Source organism: Salvelinus sp. IW2-2015, linkage group LG27 (genome assembly GCF_002910315.2).
Source record: "Salvelinus sp. IW2-2015 linkage group LG27, ASM291031v2, whole genome shotgun sequence".
Lineage (NCBI taxonomy): Eukaryota > Metazoa > Chordata > Actinopteri > Salmoniformes > Salmonidae > Salvelinus > Salvelinus sp. IW2-2015.
Window position 1 is genome coordinate 1,084,151 of NC_036867.1, and position 17,327 is coordinate 1,101,477.

Sequence of the window (17,327 nt, forward strand, 5' to 3'; positions counted from 1 at the left end):
AGATACACCATTCATTCACCACAAAATGAAACGAAAAAACCTAAATCACTCAACAGTTATAGTGATAAAGCATAGAAAGGTTTTCCCCTAATATTCCTTGGTTATAGTAAGCAGTGAACATCTATTGTTTCAGCCTGGGCAGGGGATTGTACACATAAAAGTGCCATCTAGACTATTTTAAAGTAGAGTCCCAGTGGTAAACATTTTCACAGAGTAGAAGTCCATAGTGCCCCTCAGGTGGAGTCCATACTCAGAAGGGTCCCTCAGGTGGAGTCCATACTCAGAAGGGTCCCTCGGTGGAGTCCATACTCTGTAGAGTCCCAGCAGTATAGGGTCCCTCAAGAGGAGTTATAGTCAGTAGGGTCCCTCATGAGGAGTTATAGTAAATAGGGTCCCAGCAGTATACTCAGTAGGGTCCCTCAGGAGGAGTTATAGTCAGTAGGGTCCCTCATGAAGGAAAAGGAGGGAGTTATCGTCATAGGGTCCCTTCAAGGAGGAGTTATACCAGTAGGTCCCTCAGGAGGAGTTATAGTCAACTAGGGTCCCTAGGTAAGGAGTTAGTATCAGGGGTCCTCAGAAGGTTTCAGTAGGGTCCTCCAGGAGGAGTTATATCGTAGGGTCCAGCAGTATATAGTAGGTGTCCTCAGGAGGAGTTATAGTCAGCAGTAGGGTCCTCAGGAGGAGTTATAGTCAGTGGGTCCTCAGGAGGAAGTTATTAGTCATAGTAGGGTCCCTCAGGATGGAGTTTATATCAGAGTAGGGTCCAGCATGATATCAGTAGGGCCTCAGCAGGAGTTATAGTCAGTAGGGTCCCCTGCAGTACAGGCAGGAAGTTTATAGTCAATTAGGGCCCTCAGGAGGAGTTATACTGTCAGTAGGGTCCTCAAGGGAGGGAGTTATGTCCAGTAGGGTCCCTCAGGAGGAGTTATAGTCAACATAGGGTCCCTCAGGAGAGTTATAGCTCAGTCCATAGGGTCCCTCAGGATGGAGTTATTACATCAGTCCAGGGTCCTGCAGTTGCTCAGTAGGGTCCCTCAGGAGGAGTTATACTGTCAGTAGGGTTCCCATCAGGAGGAGTTTAGCAATTTAGGGTCCTCAGAGGAGTTATAGTCAGTAGGGTCCATGCAGTATGATAGTAGGGTCCTCAGGAGGAGTTAAAGTCAAGTAGGGTCCCAAGTATATCTCAGTAGGGTCCCTCAGGAGGAGTTTTTGCATAGGGCCCTCAGGAGGAGTTATTAGTCAGTAAGGGTCCCAGAGTATGATCAGTAGGGTCCCTCAGGAGGAGTTACTGCAGTAGGGTCCCCAGGAGGAGTTATACTCAGTACGGGTCCCTCAGGAGGAGTTATCAGTCAATAGGCGTGCCTCAGGAGGAGTTATAGTCAGTAGGGCCTAGTAGTAACTCAGTAGGGTCCTCAGGAGGAGTTATAGTCAGTAAGGGCCCTAGTACGTATACTCAGTAGGGTCCTCAGGAGGAGTTATAGTCGTAGGGCCCTAGTAGTATAGCTCAGTAGGTCCTCAGGAGAGTATAGTCAGGTAGGGCCCTAAGCTAGTTACTCAGTAGGGTCCTCAGGAGGATTAGTCGTAGGGTCCAGCAGTATACTCAGTAGGGTCCCTCAGGAGGAGTTATAGTCATAGGGTCCCAGTAGTATACTCAGTAGGGTCCCTCAGGAGGAGTTATATTCAAGTAGGCCCTAGCAGTATAGCCTCAGTAGGGTCCCTACAGGTAGGAGTTATAAGTCACAGTATAGGATCCCAGTAGTATGCTCAGTAGGGTCCTAAGGAGGAGTTATAGTCAGTAAGGGTCCCTGCAGTATGATCAGTGGGTCCTCAAGGAGGAGTTAAAGTCAGTAGTGTCCCATGAGTAAATACGTCAGTAAGGGCCCTCACGGAGGAGTTATTGTCAGTAGGGCCCCTCAGGAGGAATTATAGTCAGTAGGGTCAGCAGCTATACTCAGTAGGGTCCCCTCAGGAGGAGTTTAACTCAGTAGGCCCTAGCCAGGTATCACTCAGTAGGGCCCTCACGAGGATGTTAACAGTCAATAGGGGTCCTCAGCAGTTATATCTAGATGGGTCCCTCAGGAGGATGTTATAGTCAGTAGGGCCAGCTAAGTATAGCTCAGTAGGGTCCCTCCAGGAGGAGTTATAGTCCGTAGGGGTCCAGCACGTATATTCAGTGATCCTCAGGAGAGTTATAGTCAGTAGGTCCCCAGCAGATAACTCAGTAGGGTCCCTCAGGAAGGACGTTATAGTCAGTAGGATCCCAGTAGTATAGCTCAGTAGGGTCCTCAGGAGGCGTTATAGTCAGTAGGGTCCCAGGTAGGCTATATAGGGGTCCCTCAGGAGGATGTTATAGTCAGTAGGGCCCTAGTAGTATACTCAGTAGGGTCCTCAGGAGGAGTTATAGTCAGTAGGGTCCCAGCAGTATACTCAGTAGGGTTCCTCAGGAGGAGTTTATAGTCAGTAGGGTCCCAGTAGTATTGCTCAGTAGGGTCCCTCAGGAGGAGTTATAGTCAAGTAGGGGTCCCGAGCAAGTATACTCAGTAGGGTCCTCAGGATGAAGTTTTAGTCAGTAGGGTCCCGCAGTATACTCAGTAGGTGTCCCTCAGGGGAGGTTATAGTCAGTAGGTCGCAGTAGTATATGCTCAGTAGGGTCCTCAGGAGGAGTTATAGTTCAGTAGGGTCCCTAGCAGTATGATCAGTAGGGTCCCTCAGGAGGAGTTAAGTCAGTAGGGTCCAGCAAGTATACTCAGTAGGGTCCCTCAGGAGGAGTTTAATTGTCAGGTAGGGCCTCAGAGGAGTTATAGGTCAGCGCCCAGCAGTATCACCAGTAGGTCCCTCAGGAGGCGTTTAAGTTCTAGTAGGAGCCTAAGCAAGTGTATACTCAGTGGGTCTCAGAGGATGTTAAGTAGTGCCGTGTTGCAGTATACTCAGTAGGGTCCCTCAGGGAGGATTATGTCTCAGGATCCCAGTCAGTATGCTCAGTAGGGTCCCTCAGGAGGCGTTATATGTCAGTAGGGTCCAGCAGTATGCTCATATAGGGTCCCTCAGGAGGGTTTATAAGTCAGTAGGGCCCTAAGTAGTATACTCAGTAGTGTCCCTCAGGAGGGTTATAGTCAGTAGGGTCCAGCAGTATACTTAGTAGGTCCTCAGGAGACGTTTGATAGGTCAGTAGGGTCCCAGCAGTATACTCAGTAGGGTCCTCAGTGAAGCGTAAGTTATAAGCTGTCAGTAGAGGATCACGTAGTAATGTCTCAGTAGGGTCCTCAGGAGACGTTGTAGTCAGTAGGGTCCAGCAGTATGCTCAGTAGGGTCCTTCTCAGGAGGAGTTATAGTCAGTAGGGTCCCTCAGGAGGAGTTTATAGTCAGTAGGATTCCCAGTAGTATGGCTCAGTAGGGCCCTCAGGAGGAGTTATAGTCAGTAGGGTCCCAGCAGTATGTCAAGTAGGGCCCTCAGGAGGAGTTATAGTCAGTAGGGTCCAGCAGTATGCTCAGTAGGGCCCTCAGGAGGAGTTATACTCAAGTAGATGTATTGAATAGCAGGTAGGACATAGTGAAGGCATGCGAGGTAGCTACGAGTCGATCAAGTAGGTGTAAGCTAAGTAGCAGGTCCACGTTCTGCCGCACCAGCCGTTGTCGGTGGAGACGTGTCCCCTCGGTTGGGGGGGATCCTCAGGGTTCTGGGGTGGAGTTCCGTGGGAGTTTGACAGATGGGGGAACAGGGTTCGCTCGATGTCATTGCCGTGGAAACAGCCGTCGAAGGCCATGGCRTGGCTGGCGTTATAAGAGGTTGGGAGCTGAATGGAGGGACAGACACGCACACAAAAAGAATACATCTTGATACACTGTGGATAATATAGAACATACTAGGATATAGAACATAATTTCTCATATCTGAACACTAGAGAGCAGTGTTGTGTAGAGAGAATACTCTCTCAACAAATATCCTGGAAATTGATGACCTATGACCTTTTCTCTATTCAGTCGTCTCATCTCCTCTAGCATAGAAAAGTAGTTGACAGAAGCGTATTCTATCACTGACAGGAACACAAACAGGAAGCTGGTCCATAGGTAGATGTCCACCACCTTCACTTTAGGACACCTGAATCACACACACATGCAGTATACACACGCGCACACACACACACAAACAAACACGCATGCAGGCACGGACGCACGCACACGCACACACACACACACACACACACACACACACACAATTACACTTACTTGTGGCATGGTGGAGGACACCGCAGTAATGATGGTGGACATGGTCAGCACTGTAGTGATAACTGAAGGAAGAGGACATGTGTTTGTGGGGAGGGGGACAGCAGGTGTGTTAGGACTCACTTCTGTCATCATGAAGTGCTTTGAGAGACTAGTCAAGGATCATATCACCTCTACCTTACCTGACACCCTAGACCCACRTCAATTTGCTTACAGCCCCAATAGATCCAKAGACGATGCAATCGCCATCGCACTGCACACTGCCCTAWCCCTTCTGGACAAGAGTCAGAATGCTGTTCATGAACTATAGCTCAGCATTCAAAACCATAGTACCCTCGAAGGTCATCATTAAGCTCGAGGTCCTGGGTCCGAACCCCGCCCTGTGCAACTGGGTCCTGGACTTCTCTACGGGCCGCCAGGTGTGAAGGGGTAGGAAACAACTCTTAACTTCGCTAATTCAACACTGGACCTACAGGATGCGTACACAGCCCCTCTTGTAACTCCGTTCACCCATTGACTAGTGCCACGCACGCCTCCACTCATCATCAAGTTTCGAGATGACAGAAATTAGTAGGCCTGATTAACAACTGACGGAGAATCGTACAGGGAGGGAGGTGAGGGCCCTGGGAGTGTGGTGCGGAAAATAACTCTCACCCAACATCAACAAACAAGGAGCTGATGGTGGACTTCAGGAAACAGCAGAGTAGCACTCCTATCCACATCTACGGGACCACAGTGGAGATGTGGAAGCTTTGAGTTCCTCGGCGTCAAATCACTGACAAACTGAATATTGTTCACCACACAGACAGGGTGTGAAAGAAGGCGCAACGACAGACTCTTCAACTCCAGGAGGCTGAAGAATTTGTCTTGGCATAAAACCCTACAAACTTTACAGATGCACAACTGAGAAGTATCCTGTCGGGCTGTATGATTGTCTGGTACGGAATCTGCCCGCCGCAACTGCAGGGCTTCCGAAGGTGGTGTGCGGTCTGCCAACGCATCGAGGGGAAACTACTGCCGCTCCAGGCAACACAACCCCCGATGTCGGAAGGCAGAAAAAGATAATTGAGGCAACAACGCTCTAAGCACTGCTGTTTACCCGCTATCATGCTAGAAGGCGAGGTCAGTAACAGGTGCATCAAAGCTGGGACCGAGAGACTGAAAACAACATTTATCTCAATAGCCTCAAATAGCATCACTAGCACATTAGAGTTGCGCTGCCATATATAACGTAGGACTTTGAAATCATGTGCCGCTTTATATAACTATATTTTTTTTTTTAATCCTTTTTTTAACCAGGTAGCAATATTGAGAAAACGTTCTCAATTTAACAATTGTGACTGGCGCAAGATATAAGAAAGCGAGTGTTGACACATAAACAACACATGAGTTACACATGGAGTAAAACAAACTATAGTATTAATACAGTGGAAAAAAAGTCTACATATGTGAGCAAGTGAGGTGAGTAAGGGAGGTGAAGGCGCAAACAATATATGTATAATAAATAATAAATATAAAAAGGCCATGGAGGGAAGTGAGTACAACACAGCAAGTAAATAAAGGAATATACAAACACTGGAATGGTTGGTTTGCAGTGGAAGAAAGTGAAAGTAGAGACAGAAATAATGGTGGTGAAAGGAGCAAAATAATTATAAAATAAATACAGTGGTAAAGAGTAGTTGTTTGGGCTAATTGTAGATGGGTTATGTAGCAAGGTGCGAGTAATCTATGAGCTGCTCTGCAGGCTGGTGCTTAAGCTAGTGAGGGATGATATGGTGTTTCGAGTTTCAAGCAGATTTTTGTAGTTGTTCCAGTCATTGAGCAGAGAACCTGGAGGAGAGGGTCAAAGGAAGAATTGGTTTTTTGGGGGTGATAGAGAGATAGTATGCTGGAGGCTGTGCTACGGTAGGTGCTGGCTATGGTGCTCCAGCGAGCTGAGATAAGGGGGGTACTTTACCCTAGCAGGGTTGTAGATGCTGGAACCAGTGGGTTTGGCGACGAGTATGGAAGCGAGGGGCCAGCCAACAGGTGTGTACACAGGTGGAGTGGTGGTAGTTAGGGCTTGGTGAAAAACGGCATGGCGATGGAATAGACTGGCATCCAATTTATTGAGTAGGGGTTTTGGAGGCCTATTTTGTATAATGAACACCGAAGTCGAGATGGGTAGGATGGTCAGCTTTTAAACAAGGGTATGTTTCGGCGAGCATGAGTAAGGATGCTTTGTTGGGCGGAATGAGGACCAATTCTAGTTTGGATTTGGGGATTGGAGACTGTTTTGGATTGAGTCTGAAGGGAGAGTTTCTAGCTAACCAGACACTTAGGTATGTGTAGTGTCACATATTCGTAGAGTCAGGCGTCAAAGTAGTGCATTTGGGACCAGGGCGGCAGGGCAGGCAGCGATCGGTTGAAGAGCAATATTGTGTTTTAATTGTATTTAAGAGCAGTTGGAGGCCATGGAAGGAGAGTTGTATAGGCATTGACAGCTGCTGGAGGGTTGTTACACGTGTCACAAGAAGGGCAGAAGGTTAACAGAATAGTGGTCGTCTGCGTAGAGGTGGATAGAGAATTACCACAGCAAGAGCGACAATCATTGATGTAGTAACAGAAGCAGAGTTCGGTCTCATAGAATTGAGACCTTGTTGCAGCCGCATAGAGACTGCCAGTAGGCCGGACAACAGACCCTCTGCGATTTGACACACTGAAGCTCGATCAGAGAAGTAGTTTGGTGAACAGGGAGGCATATAATTGACACGAAACAAAGGTGTGAGTCTGCAATGATGGTCTTGGTGAGTTGACAGAGTCAAAGCCTTGGCAGGTCATGAATACGGCTGGCCAGTATTGTTTCCTATCGATGGCGGTGTTACGATATTCGTTTATGACTTGAGCGTGGCTGAGGTTCACCCATGATCCAGCTCTGGAAATCAAGATGCAGTGCGGAGAAGTGGTGGATTCGAAATGGTCGGTAGCTGTTGTTGATTGGCTTCAGAGACCTTAGAAGGCAGGGTAGGATAGAGTATGGTATTAAGCAGTTAGTGGTCAAGGGTGTCCCCCCTTGAAGAGGGGGATAACGAGCTTGCTTCCAATCTTTGGGGATCTCAGACGACACGGAAAGAGAGGTTGAAGAGTCTAAGTAGATAGGGTGGCACACTTCAGCAGATAGTTGTTAGAAAGAAAGGGTCCAGATTTAATATCGTCCGGCTGATTGTAAGGGTCCAGGATTGTTGCAGCTTCATTTAGAACATCAGGCTGACTCGTATTTGGAGAAAGAGAAAATGGGGAGGCTTGGCGATGTAGCAGAGGAGGGCAGTGCTGTTTGTCCGGGTAGGGGTAGCAGGTGAAAGCTGGCCGAGCCGTAGAAAAGATGCTTATTGAAATTTCTTCAATATAGGTGGATTTGTCGGTGGTGACATGTAGTTTCCTATCTTAGAGCGTTTTGGAAGCTGGGAGGAGGTGTTCTTACTCCATGGACTGTTACGGTGTATAAACTTTTTTGTAATTTTGTTGGCAGAAGCAAATTTCTGTTGAAAAAGCAGCCCTGGCTGTTTAGCTGCCTGTGTATATTGGTTTTTCTGGCTCCTGATAAAGTTGCATATATGGGGGGCTGTTCGATTGCTACCAGAAGCATAGGATTGTTTTTCTGTTGGTTAGAGGGAGTCAGGTAGGAAGAACAAGGGCTAATATTTTCTGGTTATAAATTTTTGAATGGGCATCTTATTCAAGATGGTGAGGAAGGCAATGTTTTAAACATGACCAGGGCAATCCTCTACTGACGGATAATAATATTTCCGATCCGCGTCGATTAGAAAAGGCCTGCTCGCTGAAGTTATTTTTTTATCAGGGAGCAGCGTTTGACCAGTGATGAGTGGAGGTCGTTACGCTGAACCATTACGGATTGCAGGCAATGAGGAGTGATGTGAGATCTTGGTTAAAACTGCAGAGGTGTATTTTGGGAGCAATTTTGTTAGGATATATCTTGAGGTAACCCGGTTTTACGGATTGGGTGGTACTTGGTAGTTCATTGATAATATGTGCTGAGATTGAGGCATCAGCCTTAGATTGTAGGGGGCTGGGGTTTGAGCATGTTCAAGATTAGGTCCCTACAGCACGAGCTCTGAAGATAGAATTGGGGGCAATTCAGTTCAACATATAGTGTCCAGACACAGCTGGGGCAGAGGGTCTATAGCAGCGAACCGTGAGAGAACCCTTGTCTTTTCAGAGAGTGTGATTTTAACGTAGAAGTTAAATTGTTTGGCGAAGGCCTGATAGTATAGAAGAACTCGCAGGCAGTCTTTGCAGTATATTGAACAGCCCTTTGGCGTTCTATCTGTCTGAAAATCTTGTAATGGGATGAAAAGTGAATTTTGGTGTTTTCTAAGCCAGGATTCAGACACGGCTAAAACATCCGGGTTGGTAGAGTGTGCTAAGCAAGTGAACAAAACAAACTTAGGGAGTCCAGGCTTTAATGTTAACATTGCATGAGCAAGGCTATACGGTTACACGAAGCATCAAAAGAAGAGCGTGGGAATAAGGGCCAGTAGAGGCCTGGAAATACCTCTATATCACAGAGAACAGATGAGGAGTAGGATTAGGGAGGCTAAGCCTATGAGAATTGTCGCTAGAGCTACTATAGCAGAGAGTAAAAAGGAGTTTGGGGGGAAAAATAGTTTAAAGGAATAATGTACAGACAAAGGTATGGTAGGATGTGAATACAGTGGAGGTAAACCTAGGTATTGAGTGATGATGAGAGAGATATTGTCTCTAGAATAATTAATTAATAATTAATAATGGTAATGGTACACTAGTCACTTTAATAATGTTTACATATTTTGCATTACTCATCTCATATGAATATACTGTATTCTATCCTATTCTACTGTATCTTAGTCTATGTCGCTCTGACATTGCTCCATTCCTTTACTATAGATTTGTGTGTATTGTTAGATATTATTTGTTAGATATTACGGCACTGTTGGAGCTAGAAACACAAGACCTCTGAGATGCATCTGCTAAACACGTGTATGTGACAAATTACATTTGATTTGATTTGATTTGTCTGGAGATCTCTAAAGAGAGAGGTCTGTGTGGGGGACAGCAGGCGTGTTAGGGTTGGATAGCTCTAATTTTGTATTTATTTATTTAACGAGGCAAGTCAGTTAAGAACAATTTCTTATTTACAATGACGGCCTACACTGGCCAAACCCGGACGACTCTGGGCCAACTGTGCGCCGCCCTATGGGACTCCCAATCACAGCCGGTTGTGATACAGCCTGGAATCGAACTAGGTTGTCTGTAGTGACGCCTCAAGCACTGAGATGCACACCGCTGAGCCAACTCGGGAGCTCCTAAAGGGAGAGGTGTGTGTGTATAAACTATTATGTACTGTATTTAGTATGTAGAAGTATAATCATGAGAATTGGTGTGTGTGTGTGTGTGTGTTTAGCTCTAGCCAGGTGTGTTCAGGGTTGTGTGTCCAGGTGTGTTTGTGCGTGTGTGTGTGTGTGTTAACCCAGGGAGACGCGTGCAGGCACCGCCCACCTGTCGATTCAGAGGGAGCAGCACCATCGGCAGGCTGGGGAAATAGGTCTGCAGCATGAAGAAGAAGAAGTGTCTCCTCAGGATGAAGTTTATTAACAAGCTGTTACACCAACCTGGAGAGAGACAGAAAGGAAAGGTGATGGAGAGAGAAAGAGAGTGAGAGGATAATGGGGGGAGAGAAAGAAAGAAAGAGGGTAATGCGGTGAGAGAGGGGGAGAGAGAGAGAAAAGTTGAGGGTTTTCTTAAAGAAGCCGTACGTTAGCCTAATAGTTACAAGAGACGAGACACACAAAGAACGCAAAACACACACATATAAATACTCAGACAGACCCGTGCTGCTGTAGAAGGCGAGGCCGCTGGAAGGGTGGAACTTCTTGACGAACAACTGAGAACAATCTCATCTGTCCTCAGAGACTCGTTGCCATTCTTCCAAAACAACATCAGATCATTGTCATTATACGCATCTAGAACGGGGGAGAGAGAAAGTGCGGTGTGTATTTGTGTAACCAATCAATCAGCAATCAGATGTTTAGTGTGGGTGAATGTTTATTTATGTAAATATGTGTGTGCATGTCTGTGTTAGTGCACGCGCGTGATGTGTGTCTGTGTGTGTGTGTGTGTGTGACTCACAGCTCTCTAGTTGTAGTGAACAGTTCTGAAGTCTATGGAGTAGAGAGCAGTCACTGTGATCCTATAACAACATAATAATCATATAAAAAGAGATCAGATATAGTATACCTACATACAGCATAGTAATATACACACACACGCGCGCTGATGCTCTACCTGACGCTGTAGAGTATGCTTCCGTCAGGATAGACRCTGATCATGATGTTCTCCATGGTGGTGTCGTGGATGAAGAACCTCTTCGAGTGTGCAAAGAACACATCAGGAACCCACGTCTTCTTCACCAGACACCCGCCAAACGTCCTGCTAACGTTGCTACGAGACAGAAAAGCCAGCCGCTCATCCTTCCAGGAGTGACGCAGGTACAGGGTCATGGTGATGCCCTCGGCAGAACACAGAAGATTGTTCAAACACACGTGTATAGATTATACACCCAGGGTACACAGGGTCCTACCATGTTGACCTCTGAGATGATGTCGATACTCTCCACCTGGACATCAATGCCCCACAAGGATGGCTTGCACCTGAGAACACACCACACACACACACACACACACACACACACACACACCACCCACACCCACACACACACCACACACACACAACACACACACACACACACACACACACACACACACACACACACACAGCACACACAAACAGCTCGTCAGAACCGGAGGAGCTCCTCACACACCCAAACCACCAAACCAGAGCAACAAAACACAAACCCACAAATTCCTGCTCCTGCTACACCCACAACATGAATCCACCTGAGGTCATTAATCAGGGCTATTCTCTGGTTGTCTCCCAACCCTGGTCCTGGAGAGCTGCAATGTGTACACTTAGAAAAAAGCGTTCCAAAAAGGGTTCTTCAGCTGTCCCCATAGGAGAATCAAATAAAAATGTATTTGTCACAAGAAACCATGTAGACCTTAACGTGAAATACTTACTTACAAGCCCTTAACCAACAATGCAGTTAAAATATATAGTTAATCAAATATTTAATAACTAAACAAAAGTTTTTAAAAATCTAATAAAAAGGAACGCAAAAAAATTTACATAACAATAACGAGGCTAATATACAGGGGGTACGTACGAGTCAATGTGGCGGGGGTAGAGGTTAGTTGAGGTAATTTGTAAAGTGACTATGCATTAATTAATAAACAGCGAGTAGCAGCAGTGTAAAAACAAGGGGGGGGGGGGGGGGGGGGGGGGGGGGGGGGGGGGGGGTCAATGTAAATAGTCTGGGTGGCCATTTTGATTAATTGTTCAGCAGTCTTATGGCTTGGGGGTAGAAGCTGTTAAGGATCCTTTATATTGTTCTGTAGTAATTCTTGGTGCCTTCGCGGCTAGCTTTTGGACGTCAGGTGCTAGAGGGTAGTGCCCGTACGGCCCGGTACCATCACTGGGGTAATCTTCGCCTTTGCCATGCGCGCTACATCCCAGACCGCATAGAGTAAGAAACAGTCTATGACTTAGGCTGTGACTGGGAGTCTTTGGAAATTTTCTTGAGGAGCGGTCTACTCTAAGTATAAGTAAGAATCTCGTGTGCATATGGCAAGGACTCACACAGTCATCTTGAACGCCCTACGATTGATGATAGACCTCGTTTCTCTTGGAACCGTAGCGACAGCTATCACACTCGGTATACCACCTTACTGTCAGATGCCGAGGGAGCACTCAATGTATGCACCAGAGAACAACACGCGAGGCTGGCGCTGATAGAGCAGAGCTGTACGTCAGGACCATGCTCGCCTATACACGACAGTGGGCTGCAACGACTGTTAAGAACTTCATTATTAGAGGGTCGCTGAGCGGGACCCCACTCGCAGAACTATATTTTCAATCTCGTCTGATGTGAGCAACCACAGGCCTGCTTGGGCCCTTCACACACCTGTCCTCTGGTGTGTTTTGTTATACACACCTGATGAGCTGCCTAAGGTCTCGGCTGATTTTATGTATATATTTGATCAACCATAGGCGAAATACGTTCGAAACACTTTCTGCCTGACCCACAAACATCATCTATGCACACTCGTCTCATGTCTCTAACTGGGCGGCCGTGTACATTTCAGCCACCTCTTCGTGTACCTCGAGAGTAGCTCCCACGATCAGCTCCTTAGTCCTTCCTGTCACATTATACACAGTCGTTTGAGGGAGGATGGCTTATGTGTTAGCTTCCTGGTCTAATCATCGCTGGCGGGTTCTCCTGACCTCTCTCTCTCACCTATCACAGTGCTTCTCATTCGAGGAGTAACGTTGTTGTTTCAGGGCCTACTCTGCTGTGTGTTCTAATCAAAGCATAAACCTTGAGAATTATATAGCGCTCGTATTATAGGAGTCTGTTGCATTTTGGCCACAGCTATGGCGGTGAACGGGAGGACAGGATGGTGTAACTAGAGCACGCGCTTCGCGTTGAGAAGTGGAGAGCCGCCTAAGTTTGTTGACGATCAAGCGTGGAAGATGAGTTCTAATCAAATCAAATCAATTTTATTTTGTCACATACACTGGTTAGCGAGAGTTAATGCGAGTGTAGCGAAATGCTTGTGCTTCTAGTCCGACAGGATTCCAGCCGTGTGGAGAGTTGTGATCTCAACCTAGTTCGCTCTACTCTCTAGTTCAGGAATCCAGAGATTAGGTCGAACTTCTATTTCATCTACTTCTGTGTAAATTATTCGTGCCATGCCAGTGGATTGGTTGAACCACTGTCCTAGGCGCGTGTTTCAAGGACATCAGGGTGTGTAACACCCTTCCACTGGTGCACAACTACTCTGTTCAGTGTATCATGTGGTTGGCCTTACCAACGTCTGCTATCATCTGTCATTATTGGAGTCAGGCGTATGGATCGACTAACTGGCACTGAGCATCTGTGTCAGGAGTCGAGGTGTTGGTGAGCGCACTGTCCCTAACTCAGGTTATGCAGAGTATCAGCAGGGTTTGGCTGACCGAACTGCTCTCACATTCTGAAACTACTCCAGGTATGCTGGAATGGTTGTTGCCCCCTAGGTCCTATGCTGTCTGGTGTTCGGAGAGTGTTCACAGCGGTTGATAGACACTGAGAGATTCTATGCTCTGTTTCAGGATGTCAGTGGTGTTTGGGGTTGGTGCCTGGTTGTGTGGGTTGTTTGTGGACCACTCGTGCGTGAGGCATGCCTCTGCCTCTATCACGGTGGATCAGGGTTGGCTGATCCACTGCTCTACTCTGTGGTCAGGAGAGCAGGCGTTGGAGGTGACGTACTCTGTTCGTATCTCTGTGTGCTATGGTGATCAGGGTGTGTGATGCCACGTTGTGTACTCTGTTTGATGGATGCTAGGGTGGTTGGTTGGTTTGACTGCTCACGTGTCCTGAGCTTGCTCTCTGTTTGTAGTGGATCAGGTGTTGGTGATTCCGACTGGTCGCGTAGCTCTGTTTTGCAGGATGTGCTAGGGTGTGTGGGTGTTGGTGACCATGATCTGCTCTAAGTTCTCTGTGGTTGTCGAGGTATGTCTAGGGGGGTTGGTGGACTGCAGTCTGTGTGCTTCTTACTCCTACGTGTGGTTCGAGGCATACGAGCCGGTTGGCCTGACCATCTGAGTGCTCAGTAGTGCTCTGTGATCAGGAATCAGGGTTGGATGCACCGACTGAGCTAACTTCATCAGAGGTCAAAACATGCGCTTGTGTAAGACCTATGAGGTAGGTTGGTGACCCACTGCTCTAGGCGATGTCATCATATCAATTTTTCTTCAAACTCGGCCCGCCCTCCTACAGCACATCACTTTAAACACTGGTATCACACTCAGCAGCTACACACACACACACCTACACACACATCACTGGAGTCACACACAGGGCAACCACGACTGCCAGGGACACCCACACCACACAACACTACGGAGCTTCACACACACACACATCCCTAGCTCCACCGTACACACAGCCACACAACAACCAGTTGCCACGGCAACGACTTTTAGAGCCCGGGTGTCCTGTGCAGCGCCGTGGAGCTCCACTAGACAACTGTGTTTTTGCCACCTCGAAGAAGGTTCTTCCATCCCACACCCCCACCTGGAAGCCCCTCTGTCGGGTTTCCGGCCGCTCGTTTCTCGCGGGTCCGTGCCTCCGGCCGTGTGGTGCTCTGTCTCGCTGTATAGGCTCTCTCTCTGCTCTCCTTTTCTATCTGCATTCACTTTGTCCGGCTCCCCGTGCTGCTCTTCTTCCTCGCCTTCGCCTGTTCCCTCCCACTCGCGAGCTGTGGTCCCCCCACCCCGCAACACTCGCGCGGCCCTCCACCGCCCTGCCCCTTTTCCCTCTCCTTCCCCCCCCCATCTGACTTCTGATTGTACAATTTGTTTATTTTCTCCCACAAACAAAGCGAGAGACTGGATTAGTTTCATTGGGACAGAGAGCAGGTTAGCGTTTTTCATCATGAATCTTGTTCTGGAGGCAGCTCTGCAAGCCCAAATCCTTAAATTAAGACCAAAAAGCCAAGTTTGGTTTTGCCATACATTTTTACCATAATATAGCCCATTTTGGACATTGCAGCTGGCCTACTAGCGGAAGCGTTCAGTTTCTGCCTCCAGGACAAGACTCATACCCATAAATGTCAACGCCTGCCAACAGAGATGGAGGTGTTTCCTGTGTATGTGGCACGATGTGTTTTCTGACCTCCAAAGCCATTCTCGTAGCGAAGTCGTGTTCCTCAATCCTCAGCAGCCGCTCGTCTTGATGGTAGAGACTTTGGTGCTGTCCTTCTTGCCGGTCTTCAGCTTATGGTCTATAGGCCTGGAAAGACTTTAACACACATTATAACACACATTTCCACACACCTCTGGCGATAGTTGAAGTGATGTGTCTCTTTAATTAAGGCCTGTAAAATTGTAGGGTGTGATTGGAGAAACGACTGCTCGCGGTTTCTGCAACAGCCCTTCCCAGCATACCAGCACTGCCTGATTTGGGTAATCAGTTCTACTCCCTAGAATCAACTCCCCAGATTCCTTTCCGCATTACTTTAACTTAATGAAGACTGATATTTAGCCAGAAGTCAGTTTGAAACGATCAGAGGTAAGAATGACGAAATGTATAGGGTTACTTAAGGGGTAAATGGGGGTTATGTGTGTAACATGCATGAATGCCCATTGTACAGTGCTTATTCGGGAAAGGATTCAGACTACCTTAGACGTTGTTCCACATTTTGTTTACGTTACAGCCTATTCTAAAATCCTTGGTATTCAATATTTTGTTTGTCCCTCATCACACAATTACTCCCATAATGACAAGAGAAAACAGGTTTTTAGAAATCTTTGCAAATATATTTTTTTTATAAAAATAAAAAATAAAAAACGTAATTTACGTAAGTTTTCAGACCTTTCGTATGAGTTTTGCTGAAATAAAATTGTTCAGTTGGAAAGTGAGAGGACGTTTTCTTTTTTTGGCTGAAGTTTATAATGGTGTATATACAGTGCCTTCGGGAAAAGTTATTCAGTATAACCCAGCCCTTAGTTTGGTTACGTTTCACAGCCTTATTCTAAAAATGGATTAAATAAAATAATATTAAATCACTCAGAAAGGGACACAACACCCAATATTGACAAAGTGAAAAAGGTTTTTTTTTGAATTTTTTTGCAAATTATTGTAAATAAAAAACACGAAATTCCTTCTTGTACATATGTTATTCAGTACCCTTTGCTTAATGAGACTCGAAATTGAGCTCCAGGTGCATCCTGTATTCCATTGATACATCCTTGAGATGTTTCTTCACTTGACTTGAATCCACCTGTGCCAATTTCAATTGTTTTGGACATGATTTAAAAGAACATATTGGCGTGTCTATACACTGTAAGGTCCACAGTTTGACAGTGCATGTCCGAGCAGAAAACTGTTTACCATGAAGTCAAAGGAACCCTCCGTTTAGATCTCTTCCGATATAATTGTGACAATGAGGCAATTATTGGGGAAATGTGTAATGAAACAATTTCTAGAGTCTTGAAAGTTTTCCAACGACACATTGTTAGGTGCTCGCATTTCCATTGGTAATTTGAAAAAAGAATATGGAACTACGCAAGATTCTGCCGAGAAGCTATCCGTCCGATCTAAACTGCTAGCCCAACCGAAGGACCTTGTTTCAGGGAGTTTGACCAGAACCCTATTATGACCACTCTGACAGAACCTGCAGAGTTCCTTGCTGAGAATCCTGCCAGAACGGACACACAGTTTCTTCCACAGCACTTCTACCGATCATTTATTGGTAGAGTGGCCAGACGGAATGCCTACTCTGAGAAAAGGCAGATGACACCAATGCCTGGACTTTGCCAAAAGGGCAACGTGAAAGTTACATGGAGAGCATAAGGCATAATAGATTCTGTGGGTCTGATGAACAGAAATGTAACTCCTTTGTTGCCTGAATGCAAAGTGCTATGTCTGGAGAAAATAGCAAAAGCTCATCACCCGTCTAACACATTCCTATCGTGCAGCATGTTTGGTTGGCAGCATCAATCTATGGGGGATGCTTTTCAGCAGCCAGAGGATTGGAGACTGGTAAGGGATAAGACGGGAAACAATGAATGGAGTCAAATTTGCAGGCAACATCCTTTAATGAGAACCTGCTCAGAGTGCAAACTACCTTAGACTGTTGGGTGAAGATTTATCGTTCCAACAGGGCATATGCCCCAAGATACCATGCCAAAGCAACGCTGGAATGGCTTCAGAACAAGAATGTTAAAGTCCTTGAGTGGCCCAGCCAAAGCCCCAGACTTAATCCCTATTAAAATCTGTGGGAAATGTCGAAGATGCTGGTTGTCACCGCCGTCTCCCATCTACCCATTTAACATAAGTTTGAGAATTAAATCTGGAGGTAAGAACGGTTGAAGAAAATCCCAAAATCCAGATTGTGCAAGTTGATACAGACATACCCAAGACGACTCAAATGCTGGATTGCATGAGCATGTTGTAACTCATGACGACC

At 46.5% G+C, this 17,327-nt stretch overlaps 1 protein-coding gene and 1 pseudogene across 1 annotated transcript in view; one reads left to right on the top strand and one right to left on the bottom strand.

The window, feature by feature from the left end:
• LOC139023146 (V-set domain-containing T-cell activation inhibitor 1-like) overlaps positions 1 to 17,327 on the top strand; it is a 94,125-nt gene that overhangs the window by 25,857 nt on the left and 50,941 nt on the right. The window lies entirely within an intron of this gene.
• On the bottom strand, positions 9,726 to 10,816 carry LOC111953840 (gamma-aminobutyric acid receptor subunit rho-2-like; annotated as a pseudogene).